The sequence below is a fragment of the Prunus avium genome, chromosome 4, assembly GCF_965620075.1.
Source record: "Prunus avium chromosome 4, drPruAviu1.hap1.1, whole genome shotgun sequence".
NCBI classification, from domain to species: domain Eukaryota; kingdom Viridiplantae; phylum Streptophyta; class Magnoliopsida; order Rosales; family Rosaceae; genus Prunus; species Prunus avium.
This window is the reverse complement of record NC_142287.1, coordinates 1,613,330-1,621,385: the sequence shown is the minus strand read 5'-3', so window position 1 is coordinate 1,621,385 and position 8,056 is coordinate 1,613,330. Positions and strand designations below refer to the sequence as shown.

The window sequence follows — 8,056 nt, the reverse complement described above, 5'->3', positions numbered from 1 at the left end:
ATGGAGGGAGGAGTCAATTGGTGTGTTTTGAGTGAAATCCAATCGCTAGAAATATGGAATACACCAACCACTTCAATTAGGAACGAACTTCCGGTGAACTTGAATTGTCCAATTTCTTACACCAATTGATATCGGATTGAGCCCAAAACTGGGGCAACAACATAATATGGTGGGAGGAGTCTTTTGGTGTGGTTTGACTGAAATCCAATCCCTAGAACTATGAATTACCCCAACCACTCCAATTTGGAACGAACTGCCTTTGAACTTGAATTGTCCAATTTCTTACACCTATTGATATCTGGTCGAGCCCAAAACTTGGGCAACATCATAATATCGTAACATCATAAACTTGGGCAACATCCAATTTCTCACACCTATTGATTTCGGATCGAGCCCAAAACTTGGGCAACATCATAATATGGTCGGAGTAGTCATTCGATGAGTTTTGAGTGAAATCCAATCGCTAGAAGTATGGAATACACCAACCACTCCAATTAGGAACGAACTACCGTTGAACTTGAATTGTCCAATTTCATACACCTATTGATTTCGGATCGAGCCCAAAACATGGGCAACATCATAAAATGGTGGGAGGAGTCATTTGGTTTGTTTTGAATGAAATCTATTCGCTAGAACTATAAATTACTCCAACCACACAAATTCGGAACGAACTGCCTTTGAACTTGAATTGTCGAATTTGGAACACCTACTGATTTCGGATCGAGCCCAAAACTTGGGCAACATCATAATATGGTGGGAGGAGTCATTTGGTGAGTTTTGAGTGAAATCCAATCGCTAAAAGTATGGAATACACCAACCACTCCAATTAAGAACAAACTGCCGTTGAACTTTAATTGTCCAATTTCTCACACCTATTGATTTGGGATCGAGCCCAAAACTTGGGCAACATCGTAATATGGTGGGAGATCGTAATATGGTGTGTTATAATTTAAATCAATTCGATAGAAATATGAATTACCCCAACCACTGAAATTTTGGAACGAACTGCCTTTGAACTTGAATTGTCCAATTTCTTACACCTATTGATTTCGGATCGAGCCCAAAACTTGGCCAACATCATAATATGGTGGGAGGAGTCATTTGGGGTGTTTTGATTGAAATCCAATCGCCAGAAGTATGGAATACACCAACCACTCCAATTAGGAACGAACTGCCGTTGAACTTGAATTGTCCAATTTCTTACACCTATTGATTTCGGATCGAGCCCAAAACTTGGGCAACATCATAATATGGTGGGAGGAGTCATTTGGTGAGTTTTCAGTGAAATCCAATCGCTAGAAGTATGGAATACACCAACCACTCCAATTAGGAACGAATTGCCTTTGAACTTGAATTGTCCAATTTGGAACACCTATTGATTTCGGATCGAGCCCAAAACTTGGGCAACATCATAATATGGTGGGAGGAGTCATTTGGTGTGTTTTGAGTGAAATCCAATCGCTAGAACTAAGAATTACCCCAACCACTCCAATTTGGGACGAACTGCCTTTGAACTTGAATTGTCCAACTTCTTACACCGATTCATTTCGGATCAAGCCCAAAACTTGGGCAACATCATAATATGGTGGGAGGAGTCATTCGGTTTGTTTTCAGTGAAATCCAACAGATAGAAGTATGGAATACACCAACCACTCCAATTAGGAACGAACTGTCGTTGAACTTGAATTGTCCAATTTCTCACACCTATTGATTCCGGTTCGAGCCCAAAACTTGGGCAACATCATAATATGGTGGGAGGAGTCATTTGGTGAGTTTTGAGTGAAATGCAATCGCTAGAAGTATGGAATACACCAACCACTCCAATTAGGAACGAACTGCCGTTGAACTTGAATTGTCCAATTTCTTACACCTATTGATTTCGGATCGAGCCCAAAACTTGGGCAACATCATAATATGGTGGGAGGAGTCATTTGGTGAGTTTTGAGTGAAATCCAATCGCTAAAAGTATGGAATACACCAACCACTCCAATTAAGAACAAACTGCCGTTGAACTTTAATTGTCCAATTTCTCACACCTATTGATTTCGGATCGAGCCCAAAACTTGGGCAACGTCATAATATGGTGGGAGGAGTCATTTGGAGTGTTTTCAATGAAATCCATTCGCTAGAACTATGAATTACTCCAACCACTCAAATTTGGAACGAACTGCCGTTGAACTTGAATTGTCCAATTTCTTACACCGATTAATTTCGGAACGAGCCCAAAACTTGGGAAACAACATAATGTGGTCAGAGGAGTCATTCGGTGAGTTTTCAGTGAAATCCAATAGATAGAAGTATGGAATACACCAACCACTCCATTTAAGAAGGAACTGCCGTTGAACTTGAATTGTCCAATTTCTCACACCTATTGATTTCGGATCGAGCCCAAAACTTGGCCAACATCATAATATGGTGGGAGGAATCTTTTGGTGAGTTGTCAGTGAAATCCAATCGCTAGAAGAATGGAATACACCAACCACTCCAATTCGGAACGAACTGCCGTTGAACTTGAATTGTCCAATTTCTTGCACCTGTTGATTTCGGATCGAGCCCAAAACTTGGGCAACATCATAATATGGTGGGAGGAGTCATGTGGAGTGTTTTCAATGAAATCCATTCGATAGAACTATGAATTACTCCAACTACTCAAATTTGGAACGAACTGCCGTTGAACTTGAATTGTCCAATTTCTTACACCTATTGATTTCGGATCGAGCCCAAAACTTGGGCAACATCATAATATGGTGGGAGGAGTCATTTGGTGTGTTTGGAGTGAAATCCAATCGCCAGAAGTACGGAAGACACCAACCACTCCAATTAGGAACGAATGCCGTTGAACTTGGATTGTCCAATTTCTTACACCTATTGATTTCGGATCGAGCACAAAACTTGGGCAACATCATAATATGGTGGGAGGAGTCATTTGGTTTGTTTTCAACGAAATCCATTCGCTAGAACTATGAATTACCCCAACCACTCCAATTAGGAACGAACAGCCGTTGAACTCGAATTGTCCAATTTCTTACACCTACTGATTTCGGATCGAGCCCAAAACTTGGGCAAAATCATAAAATGGTGGGAGGAGTCATTTGGAGAGTTTTCAATGAAATCCATTCGCTAGAACTATGAATTACTCCAACCACTCAAATTTGGAACGAACTGCCTTTGAACTTGAATTGTCCAATTTCTTACACCGATTGATTTCGGATAGAGCCCAAAACATGGGCAACATCATAATATGGTGGTAGGAATCATTTGGTGAGTTTTGAGTGAAATCCAATCGCTAGAAGTGTGGAATACACCAACCACTCCAATTAAGAACAAACTGCCTTTGAACTTGAATTGTGCAATTTCTCACACCTATTGATTTCGGATCGAACCCAAAACTTGGGCAACATCATAATATGGTGGGAGGAGTCATTTGGGGTGTTTTGATTGAAATCTAATCGCCAGAAGTATGGAATACACCAACCACTCCAATTAGGAACGAACTGCCGTTGAACTTGAATTGTCCAATTTGGAACACCTATTGATTTCGGATCGAGCCCAAAACTTGGGCAACATCATAATATTGTGGGAGGTGTCATTTGGTGAGTTTTGAGTGAAATCCAATCGCTTGAAGTATGGAATACACCAACCACTCCAGTTAGGAACGAACTGCCGTTGAACTTGAATTGTCCAATTTCTCACACCTATTGATTTCGGATCGAGCCCAAAACTTGGGCAACATCATAATATGGTGGAGGAGTCATTTGGTGAGTTTTGTGTGAAATCCAATCGCTAGAAGTACGGAATACACGAACGACTCCAATTAGGAACGACCTGCCGTTGAACTTGAATGGTCTAATTTTTCACACCTATTGATTTCGGATCGATCCCAAAACTTGGTCAACATCATAATATGGTGGGAGGAGTCATTTGGTGTGTTTTGAGTGAACTCAAATCGCTAGAACTATGAATTAACCCAACCACTCCAATTTGGGACAAACTGCCTCTGAACTTGAATTGTCCAATTTCTTACACCGATTGATTTCGGATCGAGCCCAAAACTTTGGCAACATCATAATATGGTGGGAGGAGTCATTCGGTGAGTTTTCAGTGAAATCATATAGATAGAAGTATGGAATAAACCAACCACTCCCATTAGGAACGAACTGCCGTTGAACTTGAATTGTCCAATTTCTCACACCTATTGATTTCGGATCGAGCCCAAAACTTGGGCAACATCATAATACGGTGGGAGTAGTCATTTGATGAGTTTTGAGTGAAATCCAATCGCTAGAAGTATGGAATACACCAACCACTCCAATTAGGAACGAACTTCCGTTGAACTTGAATTGTCCAATTTCTTACACCTATTGATTTCGGATCGAGCCAAAAACTTGGGCAACATCATAATATGGTGGGAGGAGTCATTTGGAGTGTTTTCAATGAAATCCATTCGCTAGAACTATGAATTACTCCAACCACTCAAATTTGGAACGAACTGCCTTTGAACTTGAATTGTCCAATTTCCTACACCTAATTATTTCGGATCGAGCCCAAAACTTGGGCAACATCGTAATATGGTGGGAGGAGTCATTTGGTGTGTTTTGAGTGAAATCCAATCGCTAGAAGTATGGAATACACCAACCACTCCAATTAAGAACAAACTGCCGTTGAACTTGAATTGTCCAATTGCTTACACCTATGGATTTCGGATCGAGCCCAAAACTTGGGCAACACCATAATATGATGGGAGGAGTCATTTGGGGAGTTTTAAGTGAAATCCAATCGCCAGAACTGTGGAACACACCAACCACTCCAATTAAGAACAAACTGCCATTGAACTGGAATTGCCCAATTTCTTACACCTATTGATTTCGGATCGAGCCCAAAACTTGGGCAACACCATAATATGGTGGGAGGAGTCATTTGGGGAGTTTTAAGTGAAATCCAATCGCCAGAACTGTGGAACATGTTAAGCTCATAATTTCATACATATACATGCCCAATTTACTTACTTCTTTTGCTTAGTTTCTTATAATTTTGAGTTATTTGCCTCCCTTTGTGTGTTTTGTAGGCCAAAAGAGCAAGAGAGCATAATTCATGCAATTCATGCATGTTAAGGCCTAATTTGGATGAAGAGAAGAAGAGCTTAAAGACAAACTCATTTTGGCTACAGCCCCCTGCCAGTCCAGTTCCGTAGGTCATATTGCAAGCTTTGTTTCAGCAACCTACATAGCTCGGATGAGGCAACATTCTTCATGAAAGTTGTTCCAATGGGTGTGTACTATAACATATCCAAAATTCAGCCCCATTGGATAAATCTGGAGTCCGTCACCTAGCAAACACAGAACCATGCTCAGGATGGATTTTGTCAGCGAGCAAACTGAGTTAGCAATTTGTTTCGGCCTTAACTTCCTCCTCCGAACTTGGATTGGGCCAATACTTGTGTGGTTGGATCATACACATTCTGAACTTCACAATGGACATCTTAAAGTCTTCATTTGATTCAGCCTAGCCCAAGTTGTAAGCCCTTGAATTTGCTGGTCATGCTGACCTCAGGATGAGCTGGTTGGAAGCTTGGTCATGGTGAGCTAGGCATGAGCTATTGTAGCTGGTTGGAAGCTTGGTCATGGTGACATGAAGATGAGCTAGGGCTGCTGGTGGGATTTATTGCTGAAGTGCATCAACCAATTCAGATTTTATAATGCAAGTGTTGTATGCATTAGTGAAGTGCATCAACCAATTCATCTTTTATAATGCAAGTGTTGTATGCATTAGCCATATTGAATTCAGATTTATCACTCCCCTCTCCCTATAAATACCACATCCATTCCACATTCAAGACACAACAAATCCTGAGGTTCACAACCCCCACAATTCACTCCAACCATCCTCAAACACTCTCACAATCCCAAACACTCCAACAATCACCAAAACAACTCCAGCAAACTTCTCTTCCATTTCCCTACGAATTTCATCTTCCTTAGCCATCACCACTCACTCAAACTCATCCCAAATCACCTCCATATCCTTCATACATCTTTCTAGAAGTGGGGAAGCTCTTGGAGAAGCATTAGAAGTGGAGAAGCACTTGGAGAAGCCTTGGACACCACAAGAACTTCAGAAAAAGGGTTTTTCTACTCTTATTGCATTCATTATGTTTTCTCATTTCTGTTCAAGTCTCTTTTCCATTATGAGTAGCTAAATCCATAACTAGGGCTTCGATGTAACCTAACATGAATATTCTGGGTTTATAAGTTTGGAGTTTCAAGTTTGATTCATGATTCATGTTCTTATTCATTATGCTTATAAGTTAACATGCTTGTTTGAATGATTGATCACCATTAGAACTTGTTTGTTAACTATCTTGGTTTGAATTAAGAGTATACACCATGCTTTAATTCGAATTGAACTATGAATAGGAAGAGTATGTATGGACATTCGACAACAGGGATTAGATACATACTTGGTTGTTTAAAATGTTCTTCTATGCTTAATGGGTTCCAAATGCTTAATTTTAGGTTAGACAACAAATGATCAAATTAGGGAATTAGGAACACAAGGTTAGGACCAAACACCATGGCCTAATCATACTTTAGCTAGAATCAATCTTTGAATCTGAATTAGACTTGTTACTTGAATCTTTATAACCCAGAATTGAATTCTTATGGTGAATCGAATGCCCTAGTCTCCAAACCTGTGTTTTAACTTTCAAAACCACCCTTTGTTACTTTTGTTTACTTGCTTTCCGTTGCAATTTCAGTTTGTTCATTTCTTTCTATAATCACAAGCATTCTCACTTCAAAGTTCATTTTAATCTTGCTGCATTTGTTTTCAAACTCACTCTTGCTTTAAATTCTGTTTTAGATTTAATTTCCTAACTTCTTGAATTTGGTAATCTAAAGTACATAACTAATTTGAACTTCTCAGTCTTCGTGGGTACGACCTCGTACTTGTCTTGCTATACTACTAATTGCCCCGTACAATTGCGAGTTAACATATTATTAACAACAAATTTTGGCGCCGTTGCCGGGGACTGAACGAAAGTTCTTCCCTGGTTATGTGCCCAAGGTTACCCTATTCTTTTTAGTGTTTCTAATTAATCTAATTTTCTGTTTCAGGTAGTTTATGTCTAAAAATCCATTACTTGAACAAGTGAGGTCTTCGTTCCAACGTTCTAGATCTTTGAACGCAGGACCATCATTGCAACCCAGACGAGTGACCTCTGAAATTCAGAATCGTCTAGAAAGGGAGTTGTCAACTGCAAAAGAGCAAGCTCTTGCTACATTTACAAGTCTTGCTCTCCACACTGAACTTCCCGGTTCTTCACTTTCAAATTCGGAAGCAAGTTCAGACCAAGAAGAAGAAGAAATGATGGCTGCCATTGAGTTCATGGGAGAACTTGATATCCCAACAATTCCAGCATCTCCTTCAAGCATTTTGCTGCCCACTGTAGCTCGAAATTATGAGCTTAAATCTTCTCATCTTAATATGCTGCCTTCCTTTTATGGTTTACCTAATGAAGATCCATTGACTCATATAAAGGATATTTTTAATGTTGTGAGTTCTTTTCCCTTGACAGGTGTGACAGAAGATCAACTTCGAATGAGAGTGTTTCCATACACTTTAAAGGATAAGGCGAAGTATTGGTTGAATTCTTTGAAGCCTGGTTCACTCACTACATGGTCTGCCATTCAAAAGAAGTTCCTGGAAAAATACTTCTCCACGCAAAAGACCGACATGCTTAGGGACAAGATCTTGTTATTTGCACAGCAAGATGATGAATCGTTTTGTGAAGCATGGGAGAAATTCAATGGGTTGCTCAACCAATGTCCTCATCATGGGATTCCATTGATGCTTCAAATGCGTATGTTTTATAAAGGACTAACCCCTTCTAGTCATAATATAGTCACCAATTTTGCAGGTGGTTCTTTTAAAACCAAAACTCCAGAAGAAACGTACGAACTCTTTGAGGAGATAGCAATGGAGACCCAACATACGGATACAAGAGGTAAACGTGTTATTAGTGGTTCTAATGATGCTTCTAGTGTGCAGACTTCAAAAC

General features: G+C 40.0%; 1 non-coding gene across 1 annotated transcript; it reads right to left on the bottom strand.

Annotated features, from left to right (window-relative positions):
• Positions 1-7,731: 7,731 nt before the first annotated feature.
• On the bottom strand, positions 7,732-7,838 carry LOC148294691 (small nucleolar RNA R71). The gene has a single exon (XR_015835618.1). It is a non-coding gene; the product is annotated as a small nucleolar RNA R71 (small nucleolar RNA).
• Positions 7,839-8,056: the final 218 nt, after the last annotated feature.